Below are 21,955 nucleotides of genomic sequence, written 5' to 3' on the forward strand. Positions count from 1 at the left end.
CTAAACATTAAGTGTCTGGTAGGGCTGGGCCCCTCTGATTGCTCTTCTCTCTTTACCCCCTTTCCTGATATTTTTTTAAAAATTACTCTTACCTGTTTATTTCCTAGAGTGCGCTTGCCTATACTTGCTGGGTTAAAAAAGAATTCCATTGGTATTTTTATTGCAAGGGTGTTGAGTTTATCGATCGGCGTAAGAGAACGAGTGTTTTTTATGATACCCCGTGTTCTTGATAAAGAACACAGCATGTCTTCCATTTGTTTGCCTGTGTTGGCCTCTGAGTAGCATTTTCAAATTTTCTGTTATGTAGATCTTGTGACCTATTTTCTGTTTCTAGGTCTCATTTAATCCTAGGTCTTTTCCTTTTTGTTTCTATTATAAATTTTTTTTCCCCCAATTTACTATTGTTTGCATATAGTTTCAGCATATTACTTTTGTGTCCATCTACTTTAACAAATTCTCTCATTTCAAAATATTTGTCAATTGTCTTTTGGATATTGTAAGCAGATAATAATGTTATCTGTAAGTACTGATAACTTGATCACGTCTTTTCCAAGTTTTATATTTATTACTTCTCTATCTTATCTGGCTCTTGAGTTGGTTAGTAGCCTCAAAATAAATTGTAGTGGTTACAAGGAACTTCCTTGTCTTCTGACTTCAATGGTGCGAAGTGCTCCTCGTCCTGGTTCCCTGATAGAGAAGCTTGATGGATTTTTGGTTGAGATATATATCTTCTAGTATTGAAGAAGCAACCCTCTGTTCTTATTTAAAATATTTTTTTAAAACCAAGGACAGGTTTTGACTTTTTCAAACACCTCTCCAGTGTTCATAGGAATCGGCATATGACTTTTCTCTTGGACCTATTTTTATGATAAATTATATTAAACTAAGTATTTGAAACAATCTTCCTGAGAGCTACTACGTAAAGGATTTCCTCTGCAAACCTTTAGTGTTATTCTCATCTTACTAGTGGCTAGGTTTCTTTGAGGCCAAAGAGGCAGACTCTCCAGTTATGTATCTGTGGTTATATTATTTTTTAGAGGTTTCTGAATGCCCCTAAATGAGACCCTTAGGTCAAGCTAAGGTGGCTTTTCCATTCAAGTCTGTTTTCTCTTCCCAGAGAAGCTCATATTCTGTGGCCCTTTGCAAACCCTTTGCTTTTCCACACTCAGCTAGAAAGAGGTGAGGGGTGAAGAGCTGCTTCTTGAATTTCTGTCTTGACAGCCCAGAGCTGCCGGTTTCCTCTTGACTTCCCCGGCGGGAGGCACCAGAGCTGTCTTTGCACTTGTGCCTGATCGATTACCTTTCCGCCCAGCAGTCATCAGCACCCAGCCTTCCCACATTGCCTGGTGCCCCACCGGCACCCACTGACTCATCGGGCCTTGGCCTGGAGACATGCGCTCAGCCAGGCTGGTCTGACACGCGTCCTCAGCAGTTTCTTCGCGTGCCGAGTCAGCCCTGGTGCCTGTGTTTCTCGAGGCCCGTGATCCTTTCGTATGGAGTCATGTCTCCTCACGTCCTTTTATCTTCCCATCTCAGGTATAGACCCCGGGGCCATGTTGGTTTTCCAGAGGCAGCAAAAACATATCCAGGGAACTGTCATTCTTACAATGGGAGAAAGTGTCAAGTCAGTATAATTCAACAAATCGTCATTAGCTTTTATATATCAGCTCCATGTTGGGTGCAGAGGGGAAGAATAAAAAGGTGACTATGGCCACCATTGCTTTTGATGAGTTCTCAACTTTTAATTGAGGGAAACTTGATTATATAACTGGAACAAATAAGTGTTCATTGACTGCTGTGGACTAACCTTCCTGCTTCCAGTGTCCCCTTAAATTCTGTCACCCCACTTCCAAAGAGATCTTTTTAACATAAACCTCATAGTGCCAACTCTGTGCTTGAGTAGCTGGTCTTTGCCTTTAGGATGAACTTCAGAGTTCACCTGACACTGAAGGGCCGTCCGAACCTGGCTTCAACATGTCGAGCCGCCTCATCTTTCTCCTTCACAGATGACAGCACCCTTGTATCTGAGCACAGCACGCTGTCTCTCACCTCTGTGCCTTCCTTGTGTAGAAGGTCCTTTCCCTTTTCTTTGCCTGATGATCTCCTGCTCATTTTTCAAGATTCAGGTCAAAGTTCTTCCTCTGATATCCCTTTGCAACATTTAATTCCTCATTTCTCTCTAAGCCGTGTTCACTTCTCTCTTTGGCACTTTCCATGACATCCTACAAATCTTCTATTCCAGTGGTTTCCAAAGTTGGGCAGGGGAAGAAGAGACTTGAACTCCCATATTTATTTTTTGTGTGCTTTGTAACATGCCTGAAATGTTGGTACAATGATATACATATATACTTCATGATTAAATAATATACCTATATTGTAGTTGTGTGTTCAAAAGTTGTTTTACTGATAGAGGTTAATAATGTGAACAGTTGGAAGGTCATTTCTCTAGTATTTTGATGTTAGGGGCCAGAAACCCTATCATATTTGTAGGAGCTCAAAAAAAAATTGATTGAATAAGTGAATGACCTCTCTTATGAGTGAAAGGTTGGTAAATGCTTTAAATGAGATACAAACAACATGCTGAGATTAGAAAGAGTAGAAGCATGGTTGTTTATTAATTTAGAAGTCAGAGAGCCTGGCTTTAAATGATTTCTTTAAGAAGGATTCAAAATGCTTGCTGGACTCTCTTAGGCGTGTTACTCGTCTTTCTAGACCAGGGTAGGCAAACTTTCTGTAAAGAGCTAGATAGTAAATATTCAGCTTTGTAGGCCATTCCGTAGCTACTCATATCTGCCACAGTCAAAGACAATATGTAATGAGTGGGTGTGGCTGTGTTCCAATAAAGCCTTATTTATACAAACAGGTGACTGTCTGGTTGGCCTGGGGGCCGCACTGTGCTGACCTCTGTTCTAGATGATGATCCCAACTTGTGTAATCACTGTATTATTATGTGAGATAACATTTGCAACATGCCCAGCCCATGATTAGTTGTTAAATAAATGCTTACAAATTTCAGCAATGATTAGTTCTGATTTGGCATCTTGAAAGAAAAGGGACATTTGAGTTGTCTTTAGATATGAGACCTTGGAAGGTGCTGCAGTACTTCCTGGTGATGGTATGGTAGGAACAGTAAGGGGTGAATTCTACCTTAATAGTAAAGCAGCCTTTCTTCCTGTAATGAGAACCAGAGAAATCACATGTCAGACAGCCAGTGCTTGGCTGTGTCTTGTGACCTGCTGGATGATGTCTTTTTTTTTTTTTTTTTTCTGAAGTTGGAAACAGGGAAGCAGTCTGACAGACTCCCGCATGCGCCCGACCGGGATCCACCTGGCATGCCCACCAGGGGGCGGTGCTCTGCCCATCTGGGGCGTTGCTCTGTTGCAACCAGACCCATTCTAGCGCCTGAGGCAGAGGCCACGGAGCCATCCTCAGCGCCCAGGCCAACTTTGCTCCAATGGAGCCTCGCTGCGGGAGGGGAAGAGAGAGACAGAGAGGAAGGAGAGGGGGAGGGGTGGAGAGGCACTTCTCCTGTGTGCCTTGGCCGGGAATTGAACCCAGGACTCCTGCACGCCAGGCCGATGCTCTACCACTGAGCCAACCAGCCAGGGCCTGGATGATGTCTTTTGATCCTGACTTCTACCAACTGTTAGATGCCGCCATGATCAGCTACTCTGTTTTGCTGAACTAGATTCCTGTTCATAGGTTTAGGGCAGTTTGCTCTCCATTCTGAACTTGAGCCTATCTCAGTCTGCCATGCCCATCCCCACTGGACAAAAGTCAGTTTCACTCTAACATCTGGAGACTGGAAGAAAAGGGGCTGCTTGACCCCGGTTTCACCGGGCACTGCCTGTGGAGTACTGGACAGTGTCCATTAGGAATGGGAGCTCCTGGGCCCCATCCAGAGCTCCGGAGTCAGGATCTCTGCTCTGAGGCCCATTTTAACTAGCTTCCAGGTGATTTGTGCAAATGCCAGAGTTGGCTGCTGTTCCAAATGGAACATTAAAAATTTTTTTTCCAAGTCCTCTCTTTAACTCGCTTTAATCAGATGCTTATTAGCTCTTTGAATCTAGAGTAACCAGCAAAAGATAGAAAATTAAGTCAACCACTAGTTTACCTGATTATTTTCCCATAAAATTGCTTTAAAAATAATAAATTGCACAATGAATAAGTTTACATCTATGCGGATCTCAAAGTTGCAGGACTCTTGAAGGTGCCCCTTGTCAATCAGCCCCGTCCGCAGGTAGAACCTGCACCAGAACTTCCCTGGTTAGGACGCTCATGGGAGGCTTTTCTCTTTGCAGCTTCCCGATTTGCTCTCACACCTGGTATCCCCGCGATGGAGACTTCACCTTGGATTTCCCTGGTTGGAACTGCCATGCGCCCATTTCCTGGTTAGACTCCTCCTCAGGTCTTCCCCAGTATTCTCTCCAAATCCATAATGAGGTTGAGGAGCCTCTGGCAACCTCATCTCCGGGGTCCTCTGCTTCGGTGACCTCTCAGTCAAGCTAGTGTGCCTTCACTAAAATTCAGTGGCATGTGAACTTTATCCATTAGACAAAAAAAGGCGTGGCTATCAATTTGAAAGGTAACTTTGTCATCTTCAAGATCATAGGATTACCCCCCAGATACCGTATTTTTCGCTCCATAAGACTCACTTTTCCCCCCAAAAAAGTGGAGGGGAAGATGCCTGTGTATCTTATGGAGCAAAAAATACAATATTTTATTAAATATTTTAACACACCATTTGGTTCAGAATATTTTTTTTTCTTATTTTCCTCCTTAAAACCCTAAATGTGTCTTATGGTCAGGTGCATCATATGGAGCGAAAAATATGGTATTTAACAATGAATTATTGATTCTTCATGTACCACAGGTGTCAGAACCCACATAACAATGAATCTATCTGTATTTGTGTGTGTATACATATGTGTGTGTGTTTACTTTCATGATTAGGGACATCTGCATCAAATTTGCACATTAACGACCTCACTCATTAATTGCAAAAATTTCCTGGTCATGGCTAGGGTCAGGTTATTCTCTCTGTCTTTCAAATGAGCAAACTGAAGCATCAGGAAGTGAAATGATGTCTTAAGGGCATATGACTGGTGCGCCGCTGAGCCAGGGCTCCCATGCAGGTCCGGTCCTTGAACCTGCAAAGCTATCATCCTACTTCTCATTTTGGGCCTAGCCTCTCTATCCAAGTAGAATCAAAGACGTGTAAATACCCTGGGAGAAGAAATCATGAGACACTTTGCAAGTAAAAAGGGTCCAAATAATAAAATGTGTTGGGGTTCTGGCTCCTCATGAAATCTCTCAGCTACAGCTGAGGCACAATTGTTTAGGAGACACGGCTCCGGAAAAAGCCGAAGAAACCACTAGATGGCAGTATGTGAACATTAACAGGGAGAAAAGATGCTGCTCCTGATTTTGAATAATATCTTGGGTCTGCCATGGTGAAAGCCTTGCTTGGCAAGGATATTTCATTGGAAGTCACCTTCCAAGAACAATGAATTCAAAGATCATTGTGACTTTGGGCTCCATCCAGAGGCAGGATGGCGATGCTTTGGTTCTGTGAGAAGCTGGATCAGTGGTTCTCAGCACAACTTGCTCATTAGAATCACTGGGCATTCCGACTGCACTTGATCTAGCTGAGGGTTCAGGCATCAGTAGTTTTTGTTAAGCTCCCCAGAGACCCCAGTGTGCTCTCGTTGTCGGTAATCTATGCCCCTGGTTTCAAGAACTCAGACAAAGCAGCATAGTGTGAGCTCCTTCATGATGTTCTAGGCCAGGGGTCAGGAACCTATGGCTCGTGAGCCAGATGTGGCTCTTTTGATGGCAGCATCTGGCTCGCAGACAAATCTTTAATAAAAAAAAAATAAGGTTAAAAATATAAAACATTCTCATGTATTACAATCCATTTATTTCCTACCGCTCATGTTCATGGTTGCAGGTGGCTGGAGCCAATCACAGCTGTCCTCTGGGACAACATCAAATTTTTATTGGATAATGCGTAAGGTACACGGCTCATTGTATGGCTCTCACAGAATTACATTTTAAAATATGTGATGTTCATGGCTCTCTCAGCCAAAAAGATTCCCGACCCCTGTTCTAGGCCTAGGACAGGCCACAGAGATAGCAGAAACAAATGAGACATTCCAACCTGGTCCCTATACTTGAGAAGCCACAATTTCAAGGAGACTGAGATTTAAAATTCCGAATAGGATACAGGTGTGAGGTGAGGTGCAATATTCCTGTAGTGCAGTTCCTGATGGGCCCTGTCTGATTCTAAGTCACTTGACCACTCCATGACTCACTCTCTTCAAAGGTTTTTAAAGGGATTCCTCATTGGGAAAATGGGAGCAATGAGCCAGGTGCCTCCAGGGAGCCGTGCAGCTAGCTCCTAAGGGCAGTATCTTTCTCACTCAAGTTCTGTGTGTACCCAGGAGCCATCTGGCTGTTTTGGAGAGGGGTGGAGTCCTGTGGCCTGGCATGAACTCAGCATGTCAGGTAGGGTAGAGGGGTCCTGCTGCTGCTGCTTTTGGGCCTGACTGTTCTTATATTTGCCAGTGGTAGCATTTTAGTTTATTGCAGAAGAAATTAGTTGTTGATGACAAAACATTTAAAACACAAGCAAATTTCATGAGCTTGTTTTCCAGCTGAGTGTTCCAGACCAGCTCTGACTAGGGATGGGGGAGGGCATCTCCAATCCGCAGAGAACCCTCCCCCATTCTCACTCCCGTCTCCCTGTCTCTGTATTCCTAGCTTAAACACGATGCTGGGATTTCCCCTGACCCCCTAAACCAGGGTGACCTCTATAAGGTTACTTCATGGTCTCTGTCTTTGAAGGGGGGATTGATGGGACATATTCAGGATTGGGGAGGAGTCAGCAGTGATAGCCTGCGAGTCTTGATCTGCAGTTCATGCTTGAGAAAGACTTGAAGAACACAGTCTAGAGATCTTACTCATCCTACTCATTTTAATACCTGGCACAGAGCCTGGTACAGAGTAGGTGTGAGTGAATGTTTGTTGAATTAAGTTTTCTGTAGTTTGAGGTATTTAACTATGTCAAGCTGATATAAACTATTCAGATCTGAGCATCAGAAATAGCTTTGACACTATTTGTGTCTTAGACACACAAAAATTATGAAGTAGATTGTGTTTTCCTCTTTGCACTGGCTGCCAGGAAGCTCAGAAATATATCAGTGGCCCACCTCTAACAAATAATTAAGAAAGACCTTATGCTACATATGTGATTATATGATCAGTTAGATGATTATATAACAAGACCTTATGTAACATGTGGGATACTATGTGATTATATAATCATGTATGTGATTACGTGATGCCCAATTTCATTTTATTTTTCTTAGACTTTATATTTATTGTGCTGAGTTATTGTTGCAATCTGCCTCAAATTCTCTTTGGAACAAGAAATAGGGAAACTCATTAAATCTGATTATGGTTGGACAATTTATGGTACCTAGTAGAAGCTCAAATATTTATTGAGTAAATGAGTGAGTCATATTTTAATCTGAATCTTAAGATTGAAGTCAGTGTTTAAAGAAAACTGTCAATAAACCTGAAAGTCACAGTTTCAACATAAACTGGAATAAGTGGGAAGATCTTCAGGACCACAGACCCAGAAAGGCAGAGTGTCCTGCTGAGAGGACACGAAAGTCCAGTGGCTTCAGTCAAATCCAGTTACTTCTTTGATCTTGACCTATAGCACATTCTATTCCTCTGAAAACGCATCTTTTAATCTCCCAAGAGAGATAGCCATCCTCAAATACCATAAAAAAATGAAATACAAGTAAAGTTCTGTTCATCCAGTTGCCCCTCAGGTAGACTGGTGAAGAAACAAGATAGCCATGCCACCTGTGTTCGATGGACAAGATTATTCTGTTTATTGTTTTCCCTTGACCAAATCCATGACAGCTCATTTGGTGACTCGTGATGTGATTTCCTTAATAAGCTTCTTAAGGAGAAAAAGTGAGGGAATGCTCGTAGCCCCGTTCAGCAGTCTCCCGGGAGGTGGGGAGGGCTAGTTTTACTGACAGTGTTTACCCTGGACGGCAGCCAGCCGGCCTGCTGGCCTGAAGCGCATGCTGCTTCATCTTGTCAAACATCTTTGTCCAAAACGTGGTCAAGGGAGAAGTGAGGCAGATGAATTTGGATGGATATTTATCTCCTGTGTATTTATTCAGTGTTCCTGTAGAGAGCAGAAGAAGTCGTGTTGCTGTATGACAGCCTGACATGACTACTTCTCCAGCCTTTTCCCAACGACTTCCCTTCCATGCTACCATTTTTGCTGCTCTATATCTACAGTGGAAGGCTCTGCCCAGCAAACACTTTAAAAAAATACTCCCTGACCAAAAGAAGAAATCTTTTTTCTCTTTCTTATTGACTTCCTTTGTGTGTTTATATGATAGACATGGATAGATTATATACTTTTCTCTAAAATCAAATTTACATCTTTTTAGGCCAGTTTTCATCACTATTATACCAATGGAAGGCGTTAGATCACTTTTACCAATAGTTTTGGGATTATCATCTACAGATGTTTTATTTTTTTTTTAAATTCTGTCAGGGAGCCTCAAATCCTTTGTTACCCCAAATAACTGCAACAGATGTCCCGCCTCCTGTCTTTGCTCATGTTCCCCCTCTGACTGGCACCCATTTCCTTTAGACCAGGCTGGAGCTCCAGCTCAGATGACACTCGTGCCCATGAGAACTCCCCTCGCATCCTTTCCCGTTCTCTTCTCCGTGCTCCTGCGCGGAACCCATCTCCATGGTGGGATCACATTATGTTATCCTTGGAGGGTGTGTCTCTGTCCTTCCCAACGTGCTGTGAGCTTCTCAAGGGCAAAAGCCATCTCCCCTCCCTCTGGGAGTCTCCTGAGCCCACCCAGCGCCGGGGGGTATTGTAGGTGTCCATGTGCGTGTTGACTCATCCTGTTGTTGATTCATCGTGGTGGCTGCTGTTGTCTTACTCAGATTTTTTTTCTTCCCCATAAGGAGCGGACTCTGCAGAAATTCTGGCCAGAAAGCAATTCGATGTGCTAGAGCAGCTCACCTGTTGGCTCACTAGCACGAATGTGATGTGACAGTCATGCCCTCCACGGGCCTGAGCTCTGTTCCCAGGCACAGAGATGTCTTCTGAGTCATGCTCGGCCCGAGTCAGTCCAGGGATAGACTCCTGCCCGCAGTCTCTTCTGCTGCTGTTTCTGGACTCCTGACCTGAGCCTGCTCTGGAGAGTCTTCCCTTTGGGCTTAGCCTTCCTCTCCATCTGAGATGAGACTGCTGAGGCGGGTTCATGGGGAGAGGAGGGTTTGTCTTCTCGGAATCTGTATTTACCCCAAGGTGAGATGTTGGCTTCTCAGGGGCAGCTCAGGCCTAGCAGGCAGTCCTCAGATACTCCTCAGGCCGGAGGTACCGCGGACAGTGGAAAACGTAGCTGTCACCATGGAGAGACAAACTGTGTCTGGGACAAAGTCCCAAGGCAGGGCAATTGAAAAGACAAGCCAGGGGATAATTGCTATTTGCTTATTTTTCTTTCATGAGAACAAAAAAGGAAATCTTTCATTTAGCAAGAAAGAACGCTAGAGAAGGTGAAGCTAAAGGTGAGAACTCTGTTTTTGAAAAATGTCCTCGGCATTTGAAGGTCGATGTTGGGTATCAATTGGCCTTGAAACTTTGAGCTTTTAAAAATTCAGATGCTTTTTCCCCCCTCTTTATCCTAATTTTTGTGTCTGTGAGGAGGGGTTCATTAAACAAGACTCCTCCCCTGGCTCCTTCTTGCTTGAATTGTCCCATTGAAGGGGTTCCCCCGACTCAGTTTGGACACTTTCTTTGGCAGGCCACCCCCAACCCCTCTTTCCTCCTCCTCCTCCTCCACATCTAGGGGCCCCATTCTTTACACAGCACTGTTAGTAAAAAAAAAAAAAAAAAAGCTCTCCTAATATTGAGCAGATTTTTGTGTCTGTGGTAGTTCCTACAGATTGTTTCAATTCTACCTTTCAGGGCCATATCGATATGACAGATAAGTCCCTTCAGCCCCTACCCTGAAGCATGTGCTCTTTCTACTGATGGGCCAGTTCCAGAAGCTTCCCTTCCCGCAGCACCACGCACGGCTGGCCAAGCCACTCCTCTTTGAACGCCTGCCTCTTGCCCTTTTGAAGTATGTGTAACCCAGATAAACCAGAAGGGCGCATGTCACACTCAAAGAAGCACTTGTCAACAACCAGAAGTGACTGAGAAGAAATTGAGATCTTTAAGGAAGTTATTTGAAAACCCCAAAGGGTTCATTTCTTGACTTACATCAAAATGTGGAATTCACATTTTCCCTCTTTCTCTATTTCTCTCTGTTTCTCCTTCAATCTTTCATCTTCCTCTATCAAAATTCAGAGCCAGCTCCCGAATCAGCCCAGTCTGGCTCGCTTAATTTTTCCTCTTCTCTTCTATCTGAGGCTCCGCCATTTTCATTATTGGGGCCAGGGGAAGGGTGAGGTAGATGGGCGGGATTGCAGGCACATAATTAAAAACATTTATTTTGTATGTGTGGACGTAGAATTCATCAGTGAATGACCTGAAGTAAAGCCTGATCCATGCAAAGCGGAACAAACCCATCTGCTGCCTTTCTTCTTAACACTCTTTCTCTAGTAACAGAGCTTCAGACATCATGGGCTTCTGGGCAGACCATGTGGCTGGCGTCTCACTGCATGTCCCATGGATCCAGAAGTCCTCCAGAGATTCCCTGGGACCTGGGGATAAGGGGGGCATAGTGCTGTAGGTGCTACAGGTTCACAGAATCTAGAGGTTCCTGGCTGACGTTTTCTGGAAAAGGTATAAGGAAGAAAGGTTAGGTTCTTATAGTTTTATTCTGTTAAATTTAAGGTGCAGTTACTTGGAAAAGACAAGACACTAAGCAAAGAATTCTTGTATGTGGCTCGAGGGCAGAGGTGACTCTGGTGACTCCCAACAGACCCCTCCCCACCAAGCACACATCATCCCCATCTTGAGTGCCTGGCCTATTGTGGCTCCCAGAAGTTATTTGTGGGTGTGAGGTTGGCACTGCCCTCTATTCCGTAGCCCCAGCCCCAGCTGTGCCCCTGTGTCCCAGAGTGTGGGGCTGACTTGGGGGTACTGTTACAGGCCCTGCATTCTCTCCTGCACTTGTCTCGGGTGGTGAGCTTGTCAGCAATGTCCCCAATGGTCATACGTGTCATACATCTGACAGGAATCCCTCATATATTTGGATCAATTATTGAAACCATTCCTGAGATATTTTCTTATTTTTAATGTGTTCTTGGTCATGTTAACAGGAATTTGGGACTGGGGAGCATTAAATCCATGCGCACAAATGGGTATCTTGAGCTAGAACTGAATCAGGTTCCACCCCAACGTCCCTGGGTGAGGCAGGGTGGGAGGGGATGGCGTGCTGTGCTAAGATGGTTGTTTAACAATCACGAGGTGCCCTCCACGTATGTCCAAAGCATTTCACCACACATGATCTCATTTGATTTTTTTTTCTTTTTTTTTGTATTTTTCTGAAGCTGGAAACGGGGAGAGACAGACAGACTCCCGCATGCGCCCGACCGGGATCCACCCGGCACGCCCACCAGGGGCGACGCTCTGCCCACCAGGGGGCAATGCTCTGCCCCTCCAGGGTGTCGCTCTGCCGCGTCCAGAGCCACTCTAGCACCTGGGGCAGAGGCCAAGGAGCCATCCCCAGCGCCCGAGCCATCTCGCTCCAATGGAACCTTGGCTGCGGGAGGGGAAGAGAGAGACAGAGAGGAAGGAGTGGGTGGGGGTGGAGAAGCAAATGGGCGCTTCTCCTATGTGCCCTTGCCGGGAATCAAACCCGGGTCCCCTGCATGCCAGGCCAACGCTCTACCGCTGAGCCAACCAGCCAGGCCCTATCTCATTTGATTTTTATGGTAGAATTGAATAGAAAAAGTTATATTTATTACCTTACTCTTTTAGTTCATAGAAAAATTCTCTTGGCTTGGATCTACGTGCCACAGCCTGGTTCGGCCGTTTGTGCCATGACCTGGATCTATTTACCCCCTTTACCTGCCTTAGTTTCTATATTCTCAATTCCCAGTGAAAGCCGCCCTGTTTAGGTTAGTGAGGAAGGTGGAGCATTTCTTACTCCCTATTTCCTTTGGGGTTTGGTTATATATTTAGCCAATTTTTCGCTCGACCATACCTTCGGGTGTATTGTGAAACATCCGGAGGCTCCAAGGATAGGTTTTTCTGTTTCAGGTTGAAGATCTTGTTGAGTTTTGGGGGAGATTTATCGGTATCGCTTCCTACCCCGCCATTACTCTGATGTCATCTCTGAAAAATTCTCAAAAGAGTTAATAGCTTACCCAAAAGTAGAGGACCTGTGAGCCCCTCTGATCTCTTACCTGCCAAGACTTTATCTACTCTAGTGAGGCATTCGGGTGCCGTCCTCTATTTTTGCAATACTCACATATACCTGTAATAACATTTCTTGATTGTTTTTCTTTAAACTGACTCATTTTTAAACTTAAATACAATTCAATATATTCAACAAGAAAATTTCAGATTGTCAGAGTAAGTGAGAAACTATTATCGCTTTTTATCACTGGAAAGTGGCTATGAAAATAAAAACAATGAGAATAAAGTAGTGTCCTTATAGTTTGGGTAAACCAAATGTTGATTCCCATTGAAGTCTCTGAGCCCAGGTCCTGTTCTCTCTTTGTTAAAAAGGGGAATTTCAGCATATTTTTAGAGAGGTGTTGAAGTCATATGGCATCAAACCGAGACTGTCTCTTTCATACCATCAGAATTGGAAAAGGAATAACATTTCCAATTTGCAAATCAGTGTTATTTAATATTGTGTTCACGTAAAATTCTCTCACACATAATTTAAAAGTTCTCAAGTTGTTTCTGTGAAACACTGCAGAATACCATAGTTACATAATTGAGGAGTAAATATTGACTCTAAGTTGGGTAGTTCTGGTAGACTACATGGATATCAGTAGTAGTTCTGCTAGTTCATATCCATAACTCAGTATTTATCTCTTTATCCACTCAGTAACAGCTAATGAATACCTACTATGTGCTGATCATGCAAAGATGAATAAGACACAATCTCATCCCTGAAGGAGGTTTGTGACCTTATTAACATTAGCAATGATATGAACTTCTGAGTTCTCTAATATGAAGTTTGTATCATCAACCTTGCCTGAGGGTAGAAGGGTCCAGATATGTGGTGCTATCCGAGCTGGGTATTGAAGAATAAAGATTCATCAGATGTGGATCTCCCAGAAGGAGTACAACTGCTACAAAGAAACAATGATAGGAAAAGACATGGTTATCTTGAAGAGCAACTAGTGTTTTGGTTTGGCTGAAGCACAGAGTCAAAAGGGAGAGAGGTAGGTAGGTTAGGGAGGGGTGAGAGAAGGAGGCAGGAGTGGTAGACCCTAGCCAGTGTGAGACCAGCTCTGTATGCCTTGCCAGAGAGTTCGGACTGATCCTGGAGACAGTAGGGAGCCCTTCAGAATATGTAAGCAGAGGAGTGACATGCTCAGACGTGCATTTTAGAGAGGTCATTCTGGTAACAGTGAAGAGAGATGAGAAAGGGGAGAGTGAGATGTCAACACAGGTATCTTATTGGGATGCCAAAGGAGATAGTTATTAGCTTAAGTTATTCCATGCAAATTCTATTCCTCAGCTCCCCTCGTCCGTGTAGAGTTTTGGCAGCCACCACTCTGGCCAGAGTGGACGATGCTCTGAATGGCCAGTTGCTTTGGCCTTGGCAGAGTTGCCCTGGGATTTTTTACTGTTGTAGAACCCCTTCATAACAGTGGTCTGATCCAGGTGGGCTATTTCAAGTGTGACTTAGAAAAAACAACACCCATTTCACAATCAAGCAATTACTTGAGTGATTAAGGACTGATTGTGTGTGTGTATTTCTTTTCTTTGCAATTTCCTCAGCTCACTGATGTACACTGATGTAAGATGCATATCAACACAGCAAGACGTAACAAGGAGATCCTCAGAATTCTCTAGCCTACTTGGACAGGAAACCTGAGGCCTGGCTCCTCCAGCACAGTAGATGCTCAGTTCTGGATCATTGGTGTTCCGCCTTAGTGGTGCTGTTTTTCCTACACCATTTATTCTGTGAATGAATTTACTTTTCCTTCAGTATTGTATTATTCCTTTCAGTCTACCTTATAAAGAAATGTAGTTTTAACCGAATAGATTGGAAAGTAAGCTCTCTTTTGGTAATGATAACACGAAACATTAGGAAGTGAACTGGACACTTAACTGAAAGTCAGAATTTAGGACTCGGCTTGGCCAATTCCTATAGACCGTATTTTTCGCTCCATAAGACGCACCTGACCACAAGACACACCTAGGGTTTTAAGGAGGAAAATAAGAAAAAAAAAATATTCTGAACCAAATGGTGTATTAAAATATTTAATAAAATATACCACAATAATATTTCAATAATGTAAACTTAATAGCAGTATTAACAACCATTAGCACCATTATTAACAAATGAGAAGAGACTTTAATGTTCTAATACTCTTCTAGTTGTCCGGGAACCTGCAGCAGCTAAAAAAAAATAAACATTTGCTCCATAAGGTGCACGGGCACTTTCCCCTCCACTTTTGGGGAAAAAAAAGTGCATCTTATGGAGCGAAAAATATGGCATGTCATCAGGGATAATTCACTGTACCCAGCCGAGATTCAATTTCCTCATCAGTGAAGTGGATGCTTGTCCAGAATGGCAGATAGCTTTTTTTCTTTGCCAACTTCAGGGGTTGATTTTGATTGTCCAAAGTGGGGTCCTTGACCTCATAAGGAGTATCTTTAGACTTTTTTTTCTAGTCATTCCACTGCCCATGTAATTTTAATGGCACAAATATACTGCATATCTTATTATGTACCATGAACCTTTGGAAGGCCACAATCAATTGTTATATCTAAAAACATTTTTTTTTATCTTCCTAGAACCAGGTTTTGGCCCATTGGGTGCTATACCACCTGAAATGTATGACTCAGAGGGATTATGAAGTCACGGTCATGTTCAGCAGGAAAGATGTCTGGCTGGTGTCAGGAACGGGCATGGGAAAGGGGAGCAGCAGAATTGAGCTTTGTATTGGGCTAGGCAGTCTGTGTAACCTTTACCTTGGACACTCGGAGATTCTGTGTTCAGTATGCACCCAGCTGAAAGGAATTAGTTATTGTGTTTAATGATTAATCTATTGGGTGTTGCTTAGGTGTTGATATAATGCTCAAATCTAGAAAAAAATCTCAAGAGTAATCAATTTATTCATCATAAGCTGACAGGCCATAATGGTGGAATTTTTTATTTGTAATCCTAACTACTTCCTGGGTGATTAAGATGTTCTCCTAAGATATGCCTACATGCTGTTACAGTGCATTAGAAATCATCCACTTTTCTTTAGCAGATACCTCAGGATACGTCTGGATGGTCGAAGGATCTGTTTTTCCGTGGTACAGCTATAAACTAATCTCTCTAAAGAGCTGCCAGTGCCTATGTTAAAGCAAGCTCCTGAGATTGATTTAGTCAGGGTTCTTTTTAATGAGAGTGATGGGAGTAACACCCCCCCCCCCCCATAACCCCCTTCGCCCTGCAACTTTCCGCTGGATAATTTATTGTATTCAAATCCTACTGTGAGTCAGGAATTATGATGGTGGCAGTGGAAAGATTACACACTCTCCGGGACCTTACAGTACTGTGGAGGCTGTCAGAAGAGGTAATTGTTACAACCAGGCCTCTTCAACCTGTGACTTTTAAAAAGAGGTCCCATCCCTTGAGTACCTGTTGCTATTGGTTTGAGCCTTTGTCAGCTCTCATGACCAACATGTATCTTCCTTGAAACCTTCTCAGTTGGCTTTCACAGCTGCTCTGGATACTGGCTTACATCTGTGAATAAATATGCCCCCGGGTCGGCCTGTTGTCACCTCTTCACTGTGCTGGGAGCTTCTGTTGTTGCAGGTCCTAGTTCTATGGGCACGGCCCCCATGGCTGGTGATCAGTGCTGCCGCCTGGTCTCAGGACAGGGCCCTCCCCGCTCCATAGCATGTCACTAAAATATGGAGCAAACTTTCCTCTTAATTTATCACCACACATTTGAGCCTAGGTTGTAAATTTTGAACACAACTTTGTCAAATGTTGGGGATTATAGGAGGTAAGTGCAAGCAGAAAAAAAAATACTTTAAAAACTGCTGTTTCCTATGTCTGCTTTCAAGGACTGCAGGTCCAGACGCAACTCTGCATTGGGCTTCTGAACGGTCCTTTCTCATTCCACCTGTCTCAAAGGGCCCACTTCACGTTCCCTGTGGGAGCCTCTCAGACCTGCAGTGTGTATCCTCCATCAGAGCCTAGACCTCATCTTACGAATGCTCCGATGAGGGAAGAGTTGTATTCCCTGTCCCCCCTCACCGACCAGTCTTACCCCCTGAGAACTCATATGTGGTCCTTGAGGATGAGGTACAGCAAGGTCATCCGTTCTTTTCTGGGGAGACTCTGCCCCTGGGCTCGTGGTCTCCAAAAGACCACCACCTCTGAATGCAGTATTACCTCATCATTTCACAAAGCCTAGGTTATCGAGTAACATCACAGTCTATTCAAGATGGCTTAAACATAGCCAATCTTATCTCAACTCCAGCTTAAAAGCAGAGTGCGCGCGCGCACACACACACCCTCTCTCCCCCCAAAACAAGCAATAATATACAATCCTAAGGAAGATTAAAATAAAAAAAATGCTTTCTCTAGAGAAGCTACAAAATTTGCAGGGACATAGCTACACTAAAACAAACATCTAACTTATATACCAAAGAGAATTCTTTATATCTTAGTATAAACATTTACTTTCAGATTAATGGTGACTTTATTTTTCTCAGATATAATGGCAGGGTATATTGCTTTACATCTGGGTAATTAAAGGGCCCAGTGGATTCATTTTTCAAGAACAAAGGGCAAAGTGTGGTGTGACCCAAAGGTAAATTTAATCCTTTAGCTCCTAGGAGATAAAAACTACTGAGAACTTTAAGGTGATCTTTTTTTCAGTATTAAGAACTGTAAAAAAATAATCTTAGTGTCCAGCTCAGTGAGAGCATCCTATTACCATAGAGCAGAAGTTGGCAAATGTTTTCTGTAAAGCACCAGAAGTAAACATTTTAGGCTTCACAAGTCTATGGCCTCCGTCATAACCACTCACTTCTGCTACTGTGGTGCCAGAGGGGTCACAGATAAATGTAAATAAATGAACATGGCTGTGTTCTAATAAAACTTTATTTAGGAACACTGAAATTTAAATTTTGTGTAGTTTTCACATATCATAAAAGAGGATTATTCTTTTAAATTTTTTCAACTCTTTAAAAATGTAAACACCCCCTAACCAGGTGGTGGCGCAGTGGATAGAGAGTTGGACTGGGACACGGAGGACTCAGGTTCGAGTCCCCGAGGTCTCCAGCTTGAGTGCGGGCTCATCTGGTTTGAGCAAGGCTCACCAGCTTGGACCCAAGGTCACTAGCTTGAGCAAGGGGTCACTCGATCTGCTGTAGCCCCACAGTCAAGGCACATATGAGAAAGCAATCAATGAACAACTAAGGTGCCGCAACAAAGAATTGGTGCTTCTCATCTCTCTCCCTTCCTGTCTGTCTATCCCTATCTGTCCTTCTATCTGTCTCTGTCACACACACACACCAAAATAAAAAATAAAAAAAAGTAAACACCTGTCTTAACTTGCGGGTCATAAACAAGTAGGTGGCCACCAGGCTTGGCTCCAGCTCTCGTTTGCTGACTCCTACATCAGGGACTGTATTACATTGTGACATTATCTATTCACGTTCAATTCTGTGGTAAGCATAAAAATATGGAAAAACACAGCCCTTTGGGTTCATGCAGAACCAATAAGCCCAACTTGGAAGAATCTCTGCCTTTTCAGACTTTGCGTGTGAATCCTAGCCACATCTAATTCCTTCCAAGAGCAGCCTGAAACCTTTTATGATTTCTGTGAGTTTCCCTTTGGAAAAGGCAACTTCCTACACATCAAAAGGGGAAAGAAAAGATCTTGAAAGGTTTCTGGTTATCCAAACTCACATGTGAAAGACAATTTTGATGAACTAGGCAGAAATAAGGCAGAGGCATATGGTTTAAATTGTACTTAACAGAGACATGTGTTTCAATCTTGCCATTCTGAGGCGTGTGACCAGTTGTCCAAAAGGCTAGTGAGCACTCCAGGGGTTGAGCCCACAGAAACCTGTTGAGTGGGTACAGGTGTGTGCAAAGGGCCATTCTGAATATGGATAACACGTATGTATGTGTACATGTGTGCACGTCACGGAGAGACAACTAACACTTACTAATCATTTGCCTTTGGTAAAATATTCTGCCCTCACTTCCACCTGTCAAAGCCCTTTCCCTTATCCAAGTTTACATTGAGTGTCATGTCCTCGGAGAAGCCGGCTCCGGTTCCCAGCCCCCTTCTTCCTACCCCATTGCCCTGTCAGAATCAATCCTTTCTTTGTTCACTCCTGTGAGTCCAGCTGGGATGGGAGTTGAATATCACAAGATTGTGGACTCTTGAAGTAGGAATAATAATTTTTTTCCTCTTTGTAGTATCTTGGCCTCATCTTGTACTTGCTGCACATTAAGCTCTAGCCAGCCAGTTTGCTGAATGTGGCAAAATGACCTGGATGTATTAATGACCATGATTAAACAGTAATTCTTTAATTCCAAACAGCTTACTTACATTCAGGAATGTTCTTTTGACATTTGCATGTCTTTCTGATTGAGACTAGGACCCCCCCCTTGGGGTCACAGCCTCACCCATCCCATTTGAGAGAATAAAGAGAACCCCGGTTCCCAGTTGTGCCAACTGTTCTTCCCTTGTCACCAGCCTTGTGATTTTGGCTGTAAGCCATTTCCTTGCCTACATACCTGCCCAGTCTGACAAATGACATGAGGGCTCAGGCCAGGGTGCTGCCAGGCTAAGGGCCTGTTTCTGTGAATGTGGATTGAAGTTTAGGGTAGGGATGGGATGGCAGGTAGGATTCCAATGCAGGTTTTGGATGCTGGCTGGCAAGGTGAATTTGAGGCAAGACCCTGAATCAGATGGCCTCAGAAGTCATCTTGTCCAACTACTTCACTGGTCAGGTGGGAAGGCCAAGGCTCAGGGCCAAGTGACTGCCTCAAATCCACATAGCTTATTACTGGAAGAGCTGGCTTCCAACTAGCGCCTTTGTTTCCAGTCTAAGATTCTTTTACATTACCCAGTTTTCTAATGAACTAACCACACAGCATGAGGCCTGTCATGCATTAGGGCTTCTACATCAGGGGGACCCTGGTGACCAGGCATGCTCTCTGTCTTCTCATATCCTGCGATCTAGTTGGGGACAGAGCACAGGAGTAATGGTTTATATAGACTTGAATGTGAGCTGCACCTTTGCCCTTTTCTGATTGTGGGAACTAGAGAAACAAAATGCAAAGAGAGAAAGGGGGTGGGGGGAGGTGGAAGAGGGTAAAGGAGGGACTAAAGGTAATGGAAGGAGACTTGACAGGGCACAGATGACATGTTGTAGAGTTGAAACCTGTATAGTTTTGTTAATCACTGTCACCCCAATAAATCCAATAAAAAAAGAAAAACGGAATACATCTGTCCACTCCATAAAGCTATTGTGAAGATTTAATGAGATAATTCACTTAGAACCCTTAACATAATGCCTAGTGCCTAGTAAACGCTCAATAATGTGTAGCTATTAATATTATAATGGAGACACTCAGTCCTTGGACCAATCAGCTGCCTCATTAAACTACTGGAAAAGTACAGATGGCAGGCAAGACATTTGCAGAAAATTTGACCTAGAAAAATAGTGCAAGATTAGCTCCCTTCCCTCAGAGTAGTCTGATTTGAATCTGTGTTCTAAAAAGTCAAAGGTTGTTTTCTGCCTCTTTCTAGAACTGAGGGTGAGAAGAAGGGAGGGAGTGTGGTGATCAGCTGGAAAAGAATTCTGTGCGTGTGGATGTTATGCTCACTATTTCCTTGGCGAGATTAGGCTGTGTGTGGATTCTGCTGCATTGCCTTCTCACTTTTCACAGTGAGCCATCGTTTCTTTCCTAAATACAGAAAATCCGGGCTCCCCAGCTGTCTGCTGTAGCAGCCCTGCCCTGACTCGGCCACCTGGGGGCTCCCCCGGAGCTGGGCACCGTGGGGCGCTCACTGCCGGCTGGCTGGCAGCAGCGGGGCACTGCCTCAAGGCCCTTCTCCGGTCTCGTTTGTGGCCGGAGTCCCACGAGGTGCAACTCACCCTGGTTTCATGTGGTGTTGCAATCGAAACTATTGAATCTCAAAATGGAATATAATTAAAGCCGGGTTAATAAAGCGCGTTCCACTCTAGCCAGTAAAGGGTGTCATGTTTCTCCTTGCAGCTTTAGGCTAGGAAACTTGATCTCCAGCTTTGTCAGGGCAGACTGAGTCAGAGGTGTGTCATCCTGTGGGAAGCTCTTGTTTGACTTGTTGCAGTCACCAGCGGCCAGCCTCCTCTCGGCGCATTGTACTGAGCACACAGAGTCCAGCCCGGGGCAGGGCCCCAAAGGAGAGCCTAGGGTATAGGAGGAGTTAGGGGACTTTTGCTCTATGCTGGCTCTGGCCTACGGAAGTCTTGGGGGCACAGGGACAAAGGGCCAGGAACAGAAATGGAGTGTGTTGCCTTAGAACCTTGGGGCTCCAGGGTGGCTTCCAGTGACTGTGTCTCAGCCTCAGTCTTGTCTTCCTTGCTGACTTGAGTCCTCTCCCTTTTCCTTTTTCCCTCCAGCAGCACGCTGCCCTCATTCTTCTGGAAGCCACGTCACAGGCTGCCCGGACGTCCCCTGAGAGATCGTTCATACTTAATGCTCCCCTAGCACTGGGGTTGCCTTTATTGTCAACATTTAATAATCACAGCCACTTACTTTGTTCATTCTGGTCTAGGCTCAGTGTTGTTGAGCACTTGTGTGTGTTATCTCATCCAGTTTTCTTGACAACACAGATATTATAGATGAGGAAACTGAGGCTCAAACAGGGTAAGTGAATTTCCTAGGGACGTATAGTGAATTCATGCATTCAGCAGGTGTTCATTCAACACCTATTACACGGCAGGCGCTCTTGTAGGCCCTAGATACACATTACTGAACAAACAGCCAAAAAAAAAAAAAAAGTTCTTGTCCTCAGAGAATTCATCTTCTAGTGTTGTGTGTGCATCACCTGTGTAACCAGTAGATAGGTGGCTCTGCAGTATGTTCGAAGGAGGCAGGTGCTGTGGGAAACTGCAAAAGTGAGGCTGCGCAGGGATTTGAACCCAGCTCTCCCTTACACCTGGTGTGCTCTCTCCCACTCAGTTAGGTTGCCTGCCGTTGTGGTATCTTGTAATTATCTCTGCACTCCCAAGACTGCCCTCCCAGACTGGAGATGCCTCTGGGGCAGGACCTTTCCTTAACCTGTCCCGGCACACAGCTCAGTGCCTGGCGTGGAGTCAGCACTCAGTGAAGGTTTGCCCTGTGTGTGAATAAGTGAGTGACCATGTGACGACACGAGAACCTACCGGAAAGCTGTAATTTCCAGGAGTGTGGCCAGTCCTGTAGGTTGGGCTCTGCCACAGACGTGTCCTGTTACCCCAGGCGAGTGTTGGAGCCCATAAAATCTTCAGAATGGGTGAAAACTAGTGAATGTCGTTGACTTCCTTCTCGATATGTCGTGAGCATTAATGAAACAGTGCATGCTCAAAGACTCCAGTTTCTTTGAAGGCAGGAGCTCAGGTCTTTCCCAGTGAGTGCTCACTGTTCAGAATTTCAGCAAGGATCTGGCATTCTAGCACGGTGTTTTCAGGAGGGGTTGGTCCCAGAGAAACAAGGTTTGTTTTACTGACAAGGTTTCCAGGCAGGTTTCACGAGCTGCCTCTGTCTGGCTG

The sequence above is a fragment of the Saccopteryx bilineata genome, chromosome 2 (assembly GCF_036850765.1).
Source record: "Saccopteryx bilineata isolate mSacBil1 chromosome 2, mSacBil1_pri_phased_curated, whole genome shotgun sequence".
Lineage (NCBI taxonomy): Eukaryota > Metazoa > Chordata > Mammalia > Chiroptera > Emballonuridae > Saccopteryx > Saccopteryx bilineata.